The sequence below is a fragment of the Ranitomeya variabilis genome, chromosome 5 (genome assembly GCF_051348905.1).
Source record: "Ranitomeya variabilis isolate aRanVar5 chromosome 5, aRanVar5.hap1, whole genome shotgun sequence".
NCBI lineage: Eukaryota > Metazoa > Chordata > Amphibia > Anura > Dendrobatidae > Ranitomeya > Ranitomeya variabilis.
The window spans coordinates 499,956,952-499,971,454 of NC_135236.1; positions in this window are offsets into that span (position 1 = coordinate 499,956,952).

The window sequence follows — 14,503 nt, forward strand, 5'->3', positions numbered from 1 at the left end:
CTAGAATTTAGCAGTACTAAGAAATATATTCAGGCAGCAGTAACAACAAATGAACTAGCAGGGACTTAGCTTCTGCTGGAGTAGACAGGTCCTCAGAGAAGTCCAAGAGAGATCTGAACCAATACTGATACATTGACAGCTGGCATGAAGTAACGATCTGAGTAGAGTTAAATAGGGAAGCCAGCCAAACAATAAACGAGGGCAGCTGAGAAAGCAAACCTCAGAGACCAGCAGTTCCGCTCAAAGCCACCAGAGGGAGTCCAAGAGCAGAACTAACCAAAGTACCATTCATGACCACAGGAGGGAGTCCGAGAAATGGAATTCACAACAGTACCCCCCCCTTGAGGAGGGGTCACCGAACCCTCACCAGGGCCCCCAGGCCGATCAGGACGAGCCAAATGAAAGGCACGAACCAAATCGGCAGCATGGACATCGGAGGCAACAACCCAGGAATTATCCTCCTGACCATAGCCCTTCCACTTAACCAGGTACTGGAGCTTCCGTCTCGAAATACGAGAATCCAAAATTTTCTCCACCACATACTCCAACTCCCCCTCAACCAACACCGGAGCAGGAGGATCAACGGAGGGAACCGTAGGTGCCACATACCTCCACAACAACGACCTATGGAACACACTATGGATGGCAAAGGAAGCTGGAAGGACCAAACGAAATGACACAGGGTTGAGAATTTCAGAAATCTTATAAGGACCAATGAAACGAGGCTTAAACTTAGGAGAAGAAACCTTCATAGGAACATAACGAGAAGATAACCAAACCAAATCCCCAACACGAAGTCGAGGACCAACACAACGACGGCGGTTAGCGAAACGTTGAGCCTTCTCCTGGGACAACGTCAAATTGTCCACCACGTGAGTCCAAATTTGCTGCAATATGTCCACCACAGAATCCACACCAGGACAGTCAGAAGGCTCAACCTGCCCTGAAGAAAAACGAGGATGAAAACCAGAATTGCAAAAAAAAGGCGAAACCAAAGTAGCCGAACTAGCCCGATTATTAAGGGCGAACTCAGCCAATGGCAAGAAGGTCACCCAATCATCCTGATCAGCAGAAACAAAACATCTCAGATAGGTTTCCAAAGTCTGGTTGGTTCGTTCAGTTTGGCCATTTGTCTGAGGATGAAAAGCCGAAGAAAAAGACAAATCAATGCCCATCTTAGCACAAAAGGACCGCCAAAACCTAGAGACAAACTGGGACCCTCTGTCCGACACAATGTTCTCCGGAATGCCATGCAAACGAACCACATGCTGAAAGAATAATGGCACCAAATCAGAAGAGGAAGGTAATTTAGGCAAGGGTACCAAATGGACCATCTTAGAAAAGCGATCACAAACCACCCAGATGACAGACATCCTTTGAGAGACAGGAAGATCTGAAATAAAATCCATGGAAACATGCGTCCAGGGCCTTTTCGGGACCGGCAAGGGCAAAAGCAACCCACTGGCACGAGAACACCAGGGCTTGGCCCGAGCACAAGTCCCACAAGACTGCACAAAAGAACGCACATCCCGTGACAAGGAAGGCCACCAAAAGGACCTAGCCACCAAATCCCTGGTACCAAAAATGCCAGGATGACCAGCCAACACTGAACCTCAGAAATAACCCTACTAGTCCATCTATCAGGGACAAACAGTCTATCTGCCTGAAACTCCTGCAGCACCCGCCGCAAATCAGGGGAGATGGCAGACAGAATTACCCCCTCTTTGAGAATACCAGCCGGCTCAGGGACTCCCGGAGAATCAGGCACAAAACTCCTAGAAAGGGCATCAGCCTTCACATTCTTAGAACCCGGAAGGTATGAGACCTCAAAATCGAAACGGGAGAAAAACAGTGACCATCAAGCCTGTCTAGGATTCAACCGCTTGGCAGACTCGAGATAAGTCAAATTCTTGTGATCCGTCAAGACCACCACGAGGTGCTTGGCTCCCTCAAGCCAATGTCGCCACTCCTCGAATGCCCACTTCATAGCCAGCAGCTCCCGATTGCCAACATCATAATTACGCTCAGCAGGCGAAAACTTTCTAGAAAAGAAGGCACATGGCTTCATCACAGAGCCATCAGAACTTCTTTGAGACAAAACAGCCCCTGCTCCAATCTCAGAAGCATCAACCTCAACCTGAAAAGGGAGCGAAACATCTTGCTGATGCAACACAGGGGCCGAAGAAAAACGACGTTTCAGCTCCTGAAAAGCCTCCACGGCCGCGGAGGACCAATTCACCACATTAGCACCTTTCTTTGTCAAATCAGTCAAAGGTTTAACCACACTAGAAAAATTAGCGAGGAAGCGACGGTAAAAATGAGCAAAGCCCAGGAATTTCTGAAGACTCTTCACAGATGTAGGTTGAGTCCAATCATAAATGGCCTGAACTTTAACAGGATCCATCTCAATAGTAGAAGGGGAAAAAATGAAGCCCAAAAAGGAAACCTTCTGAACTCCAAAGAGACACTTAGACCCCTTCACAAACAAGGAATTAGCACGAAGGACCTGAAATACCATTCTGACCTGCTTCACATGAGACTCCCAATCATCTGAAAAGACCAAAATATCATCCAACTATACAATCATGAATCTATCCAGATACTTTCGGAAGATGTCATGCATAAAGGACTGAAACACAGATGGAGCGTTAGAAAGCCCGAATGGCATCACCAGGTACTCAAAATGGCCCTCGGGCGTATTAAATGCTGTTTTCCATTCATCGCCCTGTTTAATACGCACAAGGTTATATGCCCCTCGAAGATCTATCTTGGTGAACCAACTAGCCCCCTTAATCCGAGCAAACAAATCAGACAGCAGAGGCAAAGGATACTGAAATTTGACCGTGATTTTATTGAGAAGGCGGTAATCTATACAGGGTCTCAGAGAACCATCCTTCTTGGCCACAAAAAAGAACCCTGCTCCCAACGGTGATGAAGACGGGTGAATATGCCCTTTCTCCAAGGACTCCTTTATATAACTCCGCATAGCGGCGTGTTCTGGCACGGATAAATTGAAAAGTTGGCCCTTAGGAAACTTACTACCAGGGATCAAATTTATAGCACAATCACAATCCCTATGACGGGGTAGAATACTGGATTTGGGCTCATCAAATACATCCCGGTAATCCGACAGAAACTCAGGGACATCAGAAGGAGTGGATGAAGAAATTGACATAATCGGAACATCGCCATGTACCCCTTGACAACCCCAACTAGACACAGACATTGATTTCCAATCCAATACTGGATTATGAACCTGTAGCCATGGCAAACCCAACACGACCACATCATGCAAATTATGCAACACCAAAAAGCGAATATCCTCCTGATGTGCAGGAGCCATACACATGGTCAACTGAGTCCAGTACTGAGGTTTATTCCTGGCCAAAGGCGTAGCATCAATTCCCCTTAATGGAATAGGATACTGCAAAGGCTCCAGGAAAAAAACACAACGCCTGGCAAACTCCAAGTCCATCAAATTCAGGGCAGCGCCTGAATCCACAAATGCCATAACCGAGTAGGACGACAGAGAGCAAATCAAAGTAACAGACAAAAGAAATTTTGTCTGTACAGTAGCAATGGTGACAGACCTAGCGAACCGCTTAGTGCGCTTAGGACAATCAGAGATAGCATGAGTAGGATCACCACAGTAAAAACACAGCCGATTCTGACGTCTGTGTTCTTGCCGTTCAGTTCTGGTCAAATTTCTATCACATTGCATAAGCTCAGGCCTCTGCTCAGAGGACACCGCCAAATGGTGCACAACTTTGCGCTCACGCAAACGCCGATCAATTTCAATGGCCAAAGACGTTGATTCATTCAGACCAGCAGGCGTGGGGAAGCCCACCATAACATCCTTAAGGGCCTCAGAGAGACCCTTTCTAAAAATTGCTGCCAGGGCACACTCATTCCATTGAGTAAGCACAGACCACTTTCTAAACTTCTGACAATATACCTCCGCTTCATCCTGACCCTGACACAAAGCCAGCAAGGCTTTCTCTGCCTGATCCACTGAATTAGGTTCGTCATAAAGCAATCCCAGTGCCAGAAAAAACGCATCTACATTAAGCAATGCAGGATCTCCTGGCGCAAGGGAGAATGCCCAGTCTTGAGGGTCGCCACGTAACAAAGAAATAACAATTTTTACTTGCTGAATGGGGTCACCAGAGGAGCGGGGTCTCAAAGCAAGAAACAGTCTACAATTATTTTTGAAATTCAGAAACTTAGATCTATCCCCAGAAAACAAATCAGGAATTGGAATTCTAGGCTCTAACATCGGATTCTGAACTACATAATCTTGAATGCTTTGGACCCTTGCAGTGAGTTGATCCACACAAGAGGACAGACCCTGAATATCCATATCTACACCTGAGTCCTGAACCACCCAGAGATTAAGGGGAAAAGAGAGACAAAACACACTGCAAAGAAAAAAAAATAGGTTCAGAACTTCTCTTATCCCTCTTTTGAGATGCATTAACACTTTGCGGGCCAGCTGTACTGTTATGGACCTGGTGATTAGGAGCACCCGGAATGACCTGATGAGTAAACTAGTAATCGGAACAAGCTCTGGGAAAGTGGGAACTCTGCTGACCGCAAACCCTACTCCTATCACACACACTAGAAATAGCCGTGGAGCGTACCTAACTCTCCCTAGACGCCTCTTCACAGCCTAAGAGCTAACTACCCCTAAAGATAGAAATAGAAGCCTAACCTTGCCTCAGAGAAATTCCCCAAAGGTAAAGGCAGCCCCCCACATATATTGACTGTGAGTTAAGAGGAAAGTCACAAACACAGGAATGAAACAGGTTTTAGCAAAGGAGGCCAGACTTAACTAAATAGTCAGAGGATAGAAAAGGAAACTATGCGGTCAGCACAAAAAACTACAAAAACCATGCAGAGTATGCAAAAAGACCCCCACACCGACTCACGGTGTGGAGGTGCAACACTGCACCCCAGAGCTTCCAGCTAGCAAGGAAATATCATGATAGCAAGCTGGAGTAGAATTTACCAGTACTAAGAAATATATTCAGGCAGCAGTAACAACAAATGAACTAGCAGGGACTTAGCTTCTGCTGGAGTAGACAGGTCCTCAGAGAAGTCCAAGAGAGATCTGAACCAATACTGATACATTGACAGCTGGCATGAAGTAACGATCTGAGTAGAGTTAAATAGGGAAGCCAGCCAAACAATAAACGAGGGCAGCGAGCTGAGAAAGCAAACCTCAGAGACCAGCAGTTCCGCTCAAAGCCACCAGAGGGAGTCCAAGAGCAGAACTAACCAAAGTACCATTCATGACCACAGGAGGGAGTCCGAGAAATGGAATTCACAACAACGGGCCCCTGCGATATCCCTCAGGCTAGGGAAACCCTGTCTGTCCCTTTCCCAGAAGTTACACTAAAGGTGTGCATGTCTGGGCCGCTAGGCCTGACCCTGTCTCCTGTTTCAGCCCTAAGCTGAAACTACCACCCGCCACCCAGTGAAGAGACCACACACCAATCCCCACAGAAAGCACAGACAGGGAAAACTGAAAAATGCACCACGCCGCAGACATACAGAAAAACACTATAATGTGCAGAGGGCAAAACAAATACAAATATAGGAAGGAGGAATATGACAAAGGATAATACACCACCAGATACTATATTCCTACAACAATACCACCACTCCAGACCGGAATCATTAGGCACAAAGCACAAGCTATAATCGGCGACGCCCAAAGTCCAGTACAACTATTTAAAGGCCGTGGGCGTGACCCAGCCTCCAACCAAATTACCAGCTAGATTAACCCCGAGCAAGCTGGATAAAATCTAGCCGACGCCACTGAGCGTGTAGTGGACGTAAGTGGAATTACCGCTGTCTGTCGGACGCCCTAGTGTGAACAGCGTCCGACATGACAGGCATTCTTTATAGCCTGGAAGGCTTCGTCTTGTCCCTGTGCCAAGGGGATGCGCTGGGTCTTTGGCACTCCAGCGGTCCCCCTCAACAACTCACTGAGAGGACCCGCCACCTTTGTGAAGTCTTTAACAAACCGGCGGTAGTACCCAGCGAGTCCCTGGAAGGCCTGTAGTTCTCTCACGGTTCCATCAGCCGTTGAAATGTGCCTGGAGCATTGGAGAGCCCGAAGGGCATCCGGTTAAACTCGAACAGCCCCATAGGGAGGATGAAGGCGGTTTTCTCTTTGTCTTTCTCTGCCACGGCAACTTGCCAGTATCCGCTTGCTAGGGCCAGGGTGGAGAAGTACTTGGCTTTCCCCAATGCTGTCAAGGATTCCTCGATGCGGGGCAACGGGTACGAGTCTCGAACAGTGCAGGCATTGAGTTTCCTGTAATCTACACAGAACCGGATGGTCCCATCCTTTTTCTTGACGAGCACCACCGGGGCTGCCCAAGGGCTCTGACTACTCTGCACCACTCCTGAATCCAGCATCTGCCTCAGTAATGTTTTCATTACCTCTTGATACATCTTGGGCGGGATCTGCCGGTATCATTCTCGAATTAGACGAGCTTCCCCAGTCGGTATCTCATGCGTGATGGCTTCAGTACAGCCGAAATCTTCGGCGTGACGGGCGAATGCAGTCTGATTTTCCCACAGCATAGTTTCTATTGCTTGCACACACTCAGGGCCCAGAGCCTTCACATCCACTTCCATTTGATCAAGGATGACCCGTCCACTCCACTCCGGGGATGGCATCTCTTCGTCCCCTGCAGTAACTGCTAGGGTCCACCCCGCGCCTTCTTTCGGTGATAAAGACATCTCCTTCTGACTCACCACTTCACCCTTATGTAGGTACACCAGGGCCAGATCTGTCCCTCGTAGCAAGGTGACCTCCCCGGGGCCCACATTCAAAGCTCTTATGGGGACATGTCCTCGCTGGACCACAGCTATCGTACGAGCTATCATGACTTCTTGGTCCACTACTCCGCCTACCACAGGCTGAACAACCACTTCCAACCCATCAAGGTTGCGGTGAGTCCCAACTGGAAGGTATACTATAGTTTCTCGCTTGGGAGGTAGGATTACAGGTTCTTTACCAGGAGCCCTGATGATCCCTACCATCTGATAAGATGGCACACTCTTCTGCATCCCACAGACGCGAATCAGTCGTTGAAGGGCTTCTTGGGTAGGCTTATGTGTAGTAGCCTTCTTCCAATATCCAGGTCCCCGTTTGGTAAACATAATCTGATCGAGTTCACGTAGGATATTCATTCCCAGTACTACAGGCACATCCTCCTTGATAGGCTCAGGGACTAGCATGATCCCTTTTCTCCCAACTTCTTGCCCACACATTCAAATATTCATCCACACGACCCCTGTGACCGGGATCATTGTTGGTTGGCAGCAAACAACCGGATCAATGTCTCCTTTTCTGGCTTGGCCAGGTCCTGGAAATGCTGATTGAAATACGCTTCTGGCATCGTTGTCACTTGTGACCCGGTATCTATCAGGCAATCCATTAGAACTCCTTCGAATTCAGCACGTAGGATGGGGCTCTCAGCAATCGTGTTCGTTATGATATGGAGCGGCCTCTCTTCTCGCCTCCCCCGCAGAGTGCCGCACTACTGCGGGGGTTGGTAGTTTAACGGCGGCTTCCGCTGGCCTTGAGTATAGTTCCGACAGTCTCTGGCAAGGTGCCCCCGTCCTCCACATTCCCAGCATTGGATGCCTCCTCCTCGCTGAGGGGTACCTCGAGCCTGTCCTCGTGCCTCCGATGCCTGACGGGAGGGGGCTTGTTCCCACTGATCGGTCGGGCTGAAGAATGGTTGCATGAGTACGGTGGGTCAGACTGTTGTAGTTCCCCCACTCTTCGCTCCATCTGGGTCAGTTTCTCTTGCACGTTGACAAGGGACTGCTGCAAGTCTTGCACCACCTGGACCAGCACCTCCTGATGGTTTGGGTCCCCTCTGGTATTGGCGCCCTGGACACGCATCACCCCAGACGCATAGCTCTCTTCTTTACTTCGGGCCACTGTTTCCGCCAGGATTTGACGAAACGTAAGAGCCGGATCTGCCCGGACCCATTCTGACAGTGCTCGCCTCAAGGATGTGCTGTGCAGTCCCAGAATGAATTGCTCTCGGAGTATCCGGTCTTTAGAGCCCATGCCGCCAAATCCATCCGCCTCCTTTCTCTACACCTCTGCTAACACTTCTTGCAGTGCTGTTGCATACTGAGAGATTCCTTCTTCCCGCTGCAGCCTGGAGAAAAATTTGGTGCAAAGGTGTCCGGCGCTAGCAGTCTCGCCGTAGATCTCTTCCAGGAACTTCACTAGCTCCTTCAGGGTACTGCGGGTGAGTTCTGGTTGTAGGCAGACGTTTCTACGGGCTTCTCCCTCTAGAGCAGTTAATGCAATGTCCACTTCAAGGTCTGGGCTGATTTTATAAATCTTCAGGGTGCTTTGCAGCCGGGACACCCAGTCGGACAGTGGCATATTCTTGCCGTCAAACTTTGGTAGCACACTAAATATAGTGCCCATAGGGAGTGTCCTTGCAGGGGTTCCTGCAATGCCCACAGCATCTCCATTAACATTAGCATTCCTGCCATTGCTGTCTGCTGCCTCCATCTTGGTGACAGTACCCTGCTCGCAGCGCCACTTGAAGCGATGGCCGGGGGACCACCACGGTGCAGGAAGACTACTGTACACAAGATGAGGTGCAAACAACAAAGGGTAGATTTATTGGAAGGCAAGGAATGAAGGGAATGAGGAAGATGCAATCAGGGGTATACAATGGCAACAATTTACAAGAGTTATGAACTTTAACTTTTCCGTAAAACAGCAAGGTGCTACAACTATTGCAGACTCAAAATATGTCTAACAAGCAAATGTAAACAATAAACTATATAAAATAGTGATGATGCTACTCTATGTATAACCTCCCTGGCCTTTACTAAGCAGGCCACACGGCTCCCGTGTACTGACTATTGAAGCCTACACTAGGCCCTAACAGGTGCACCAAACAGGAACAGACTCACGGTGATGTTGGAGAATCAGATCCAGTCCCAGGGGGCCCCCAGCAGTCTAATACGGTGGTGCGCACGGCTTTCTGTCAGCTCTGTGAAACGTGGTCTTCTCCTTGCTTCTGGATCCTAGGGATGCTCCTGGAAACTGTAAATCCCTTTCTCTGTATCTTCGTGGCTCTCTTGCAGCTATATCAGGTCAGTTCTTCTCTCTTTCAGCTATCAGCACAAAAAGTCCTCTCTGCACCAGCCTCAGCTCACACACGCTGCTCCAGCTCCACTCCTGCACTCTGCACAGACTAGTTCATTACAATTATTGCAGGGGAGAAGCAGAACATTCCTTCACACCAGACAAGGGGGTGCAGCCTCTTAAAGTGACAGCACGTTCCTTACTGTCCATAACAGCACCACCCTCTTACACAGGCGTACTTGAGGGCAGAGCAAAGTACTGCAGTGCGCAGGTGCCGGGAAAGGTCAGAGAGACCCAGCACCTGCGCACTACAGTACTTCGCTCTGCCCTCAACAGGGAGATAAAGTACACCTGCGCCGAAGCCGCAGTGTGAAGACAAGAAGAGGACGTCATCATAAGAAGCTGGGAGGCCCCGGACTGGACCGTGACGCCCATCGGACCTGACCGCAGCAAGACCGCCCCTGGGTGAGTATCATATAACCTGTTTTTCTTACCTTTTAGGTTACATCGGGGGCTTATCTACAGCATTACAGAATGCTGTAGATAAGCCCCTGATGACGGTGGGCTTAGCTCATATACACTGTGTTCCAAATTATTATGCAAATTGGATTTAAGTGTCATAAAGATTTAATTGTTTTGTTTTTGAAATAAACTCGTGGATGGTATTGTGTCTCAGGGCTCAATGGATCACTGAAAGAAATCTTAAGCACATGCGATAATTGGCTTTCCAGGTGATTCTAATTAAAGGAAAACTACTTAAAAATGATGTTCCACATTATTAAGCAGGTCACAGTTTTCAAGTAACATGGGAAAGAAAAAGGATCTCTCTGCTGCTGAAAAGCATCAAATAGTGCAATGCCTTGGTGAAGGGATGAAAACATTAGAAATTTCCCGAAAACTTAAGGGTGATCATCGTACTGTTATGGTATGTGCACACGTCAGGATTTCTTGCAGAAATTTTCCTGACAAAGTCCGGACATTTCTGCCAGAAATCCACAATTTTTTTTTTGCGTTTTTTTTGCGGTTTTTTTGCGCTTTTTTTTTTTTTGCGGAATTTTTGCGGATTTTTTGCGGATTTTCTCCTGACACTCCAAAATCATGGGAAATCCGCAAAAAATCAAATCCGCAAAAAGAATGAACATGTTGCTTCTTTTTGCGGATTGCGTTTTTTTTTGCGGAAAAAAATGCAAAATTTGCACAAAAACTGCGGAATGCATTCTAAATGATAGGATGCATAATTTAAGCATTTTTTGTTCAGAATTATTGCGTTTTTATAGGGGAATTCCGCAAAAAAAGCGCAAAAATTCCTGAAGAAATCCTGACGTGTGCACATACCCTGAAGAGATTTGTGGCTGTATCTGAGCACAGATGTGTTTGTGCTGATAAAGGCATAATGAAGAAGATTTCTGCCAGGCAAGTTCATCGGATTAAGAGAGCAGCTGCTAAAAAGCCATTACAAAGCAGCAAACAGATATTTGAAGCTGCTGGTGCCTCAGGAGTCCCTCGAACCTCAAGGTGTAGGCTCCTTCAAAGGCTTGCTGTGGTGCATAAACCTACTTTTCGGCCACCCTTAAACAGTGTTCACAAGCAGAAATGGTTGCATTGGTCCCACACATACATGAAGACTAATTTCCAAACAGTCTTGTTTACTGATAAGTGTTGAGCAACCCTGGATGGTCCAAATGGATGGAGTAATGGATGGTTGGTGGATGGCCACCATGTCCCAACAAGGCTGCAACGTCAGAAGGAGGTGGAGGAGTCATGTCTTGGGCCGGAATCATGGATAAACAGCTGGTAGGGCCCTTTAAGGTTCCTGAAGGTGTGAAGATGACCTCTGCAAAGTATATAGAGTTTCTGACTGACAACTTTCCTCCATGGTATAAAAAGCAGAATTGTGCCTTCAGGAGCAAAATCATCTTCATGCATGACAATGCACCATCTCATGCTGCAAAGAATACCTCTGAGTCATTGGCTGCTATGGGCATAAAAGGAGATAAACTCATGGTGTGGCCACCATCTTCCCCTTACCACCACCCTATAGAGAACCTTTGGAGTATCATCAAGCAAAAGATCTATGAGGGTGGGAGGCAGTTCACATCCTAACAGCAGCTCTGGGAGGCTATTCTGACTTCATGCAAAGAAATAGAAGCAGAAACTCTGCAAAAACTCACAGGTTCAATGGATGCAAGAATTGTGAAGGTGATATCAAAGAAAGGGTCCTATGTTAACATGTAACTTGGCCTGTTAGGATGTTTTGGAGTTAAATAGCTTTTTTGTTCAGTGAATGTGACCTCCTAATGCTGCAAATTCCACAAATGAGCATTTTCAGTTCTTTAAAACATATCAAATGTTTAGAAATTCTACTGTGCCTAATAATTTGGAACAGTGCATTATGAGTTTTTATTCATTTTGGAGATTATACTGTTATCACTGGGAGGTTTCTTCAATAAAATTCGATGTATACTCTAACGGGTGATGACTTTTATTAGACTGACTGCCATTTGCACCGACCATTTAGGAAAATCCGAGAAAAATGTCATTTGCATAATAATTTGGAACATAGTGTACGATTGTTGGGGTGACCGATTCCCTTTAATGGGACTAAGGAGGTAGAAAAAAAAATCAAATGCTCACCTCCTGGTCCAGCATAGCTCTATTCTCAGTGCTACATCCCACACGGGGCTCCTGCCGTCAAAATCTGGCTAGAATAAACACTGTTTCTTCTGGCTCAGACCAAAAGAAAACACTGCATCCAATCAGTGGCCATTGATGCAACTGTCAAGGTACGTGCCCTCCAGATGCTGATCGCAAACCAGCTCAGTACAAAGGAGCGATCCAAGAGATGAGCATAGTTTTTTTTTTTTTTTACCACCCTGGGTCCTTTAAATATTCTGATTTTATAACCTTTTGGACTGACCGACATCACTGTAGTTGTTCAGTAATAAAATTATCAAAAATTCATATTGCCTAACAATTGTTCACACAGTGTATACGTAATATATATCTGGTCTGTCTGATATATATCATATTTGGTATATATCTAGAAGCCCTCTTTGTTTTATGGAGCTGTTCCTATGTCCATTGTTTTTCCTCAGACCGAGCGGGCTACATCAAACCATAGAGAGTTCTCTTAAGATGCCATCCATGTGCAGTCTCTTTTTCACAAACTTTGATATGAGAAACCTACATCATTTTTTTTTATTCGAGAAAAACTGATGAAACTCTAATCAAACTCTAATCAAAAACCCTGAGGAAACTCAGCCCTTTTTTTTTTTTTTTGCATACAAGAAATGTCACTGACATTGGAAGGAGCCATAACAATGGACAAAAGTGTCCTTCTACCTTTCATAGGCTGGTGTGAAGCTCCCCCACAAATAATGGCTTATGGCAGACAACAGCAAAGAGCTTTATGTAACTGACCCTAACCCTTACCCCCGGAGTCTTTCCTATTTGCTTTTTCCCCTCCCCTTCTTTCAAGAGAAGTACATATTTAATTTTTCAGTCTCCATAGCTGTATAATAGCTTGACGAGCTGTAGTGTGAATGACGCCGGTCAATGTATTGGAAAAAAGCTTCCAAGTGTGGTAAAATTGGGATTTTTTTATTATTATTTTTTTTTTTAATAGCCGGCATCTGCTGTGTTTGGAGAAAACTCTACTCCTGAACCCTTCCCATACACGATCACTCCCCACAATCACGTATAGGTATGCCATATTGTTATGGGGTTATAGACACACTCCAGTAGTTTCTGCCTTTATAGTGCAGCATATGCTATTTCTAAACAATAATGTACAGCTGTTTGTATGTCTTGTGTATACATCTCTTATTTGATGTTATGTCTTTGTTGTCAGCCATCTTGATCCTTTTTTTCCCTCTCTAATATGATTGATACATTGTTTTGGTACATATATGTTTCAATGGTTGCAGTTGGAGGATTCACACAATTTCTTGTCAGCCATGTTGTTGCACGCTACGTGGTCTCGTACTCCGTACATTTGACTTCCGGTCTACACATTAGCGCATATACTAGACTGGCTGTCAGACTTGAGATGACGAGACAACTTCTTATTTAACAGACAGTATTAAATAAATTAGGTTAAGTTCCCACCATGTGCTAATGGAGAGCTTCAGCTCCTTAGGTCACGGTCACACATTCAGTATTTGGTCAGTATTTTACCTCAGGATGTGTAAGCCACAACCAGGAGTGGGTGATAATACAGAAATGGTGACGTGGTTCTATTATACTTTTCCTCTGATTGTTCCTCTCCTGGATTTGGCTTACACATACTGAGGTAAAAAAAAAAAAAAAAATCAAATATTGAACTTGTGAACGTGGCCTTACAGTTCCAGCAGAATGCATGAGATTTATAGAAATCTGATCACAGACTATACTTTTTTTTTTCTTCTAATAGTGCACTTCTGAAAATCCACCACACGTCAGTTTCTCTTGTGGATGCACAGTTTTATCTGTGGATTTTCCCCATATAATTGCATTAGAGGCGAAAAAAATCTGCAGTGGAAAAAAAAAACCACGTTTCAGTGCGTTTCCACTGTCGAAACGCACTAAAAACTATTGTAATCCGTATGACTATCGATAAAGTTTTGTCAAAGCCAAATACCAGGAAGTATCAAAAAACAAAGCAGCTTTATGCAAAACATGACAATGACACGCCAAAGAGACAAAAATAAAGCAATAAAATGAAAAAAAAAAAAAAAGCTGCAGGAAATCTCCAACATCAAAACCTCAAATACTTATCGTAGGAACGTTGCCTTAACCCCTCTCTGACCTTAGACGTACTATCCCGTCGAGGTGACCTGGGCCTATCTGACCCTCGACGGGATAGTACGTCATAGTGATCGGCCGCGCTCACGGGGGGAGCGCGGCCGATCGCGGCCGGGTGTCAGCTGACTATCGCAGCTGACATCCGGCACTATGTGCCAGGAGCGGTCACGGACCGCCCCCGGCACATTAACCCCCGACACACTGCGATCAAACATGATCGCAGTGTTCCGGCGGTACAGGGAAGCATCGCGCAGGGAGGGTGCTCCCTGCGTGCTTTCCTGAGACCCCCAAAGCAACGCGATGTGATCGCGTTGCTCCGAGCGTCTCTTACCTCCTATCCCTGCAGGCCCCGGATCCAAAATGGCCACGGGGCTGCATCCGGGTCCTGCAGGGACTACTTCCGGGTCCACAGCAGGCGCTGGTAAGCCTGCACGGCTGTATGTCAGATCGCCGATCTGACAGAGTGCTGTGCAAACTGTCAGATCAGCGATCTGTGATGACCCCCCCGGGACAAAGTAAAAAAAAAAAATTCTACATGTGTAAAAGAAAAAAAATAAATAAATTCCTAAATAAAGAAAA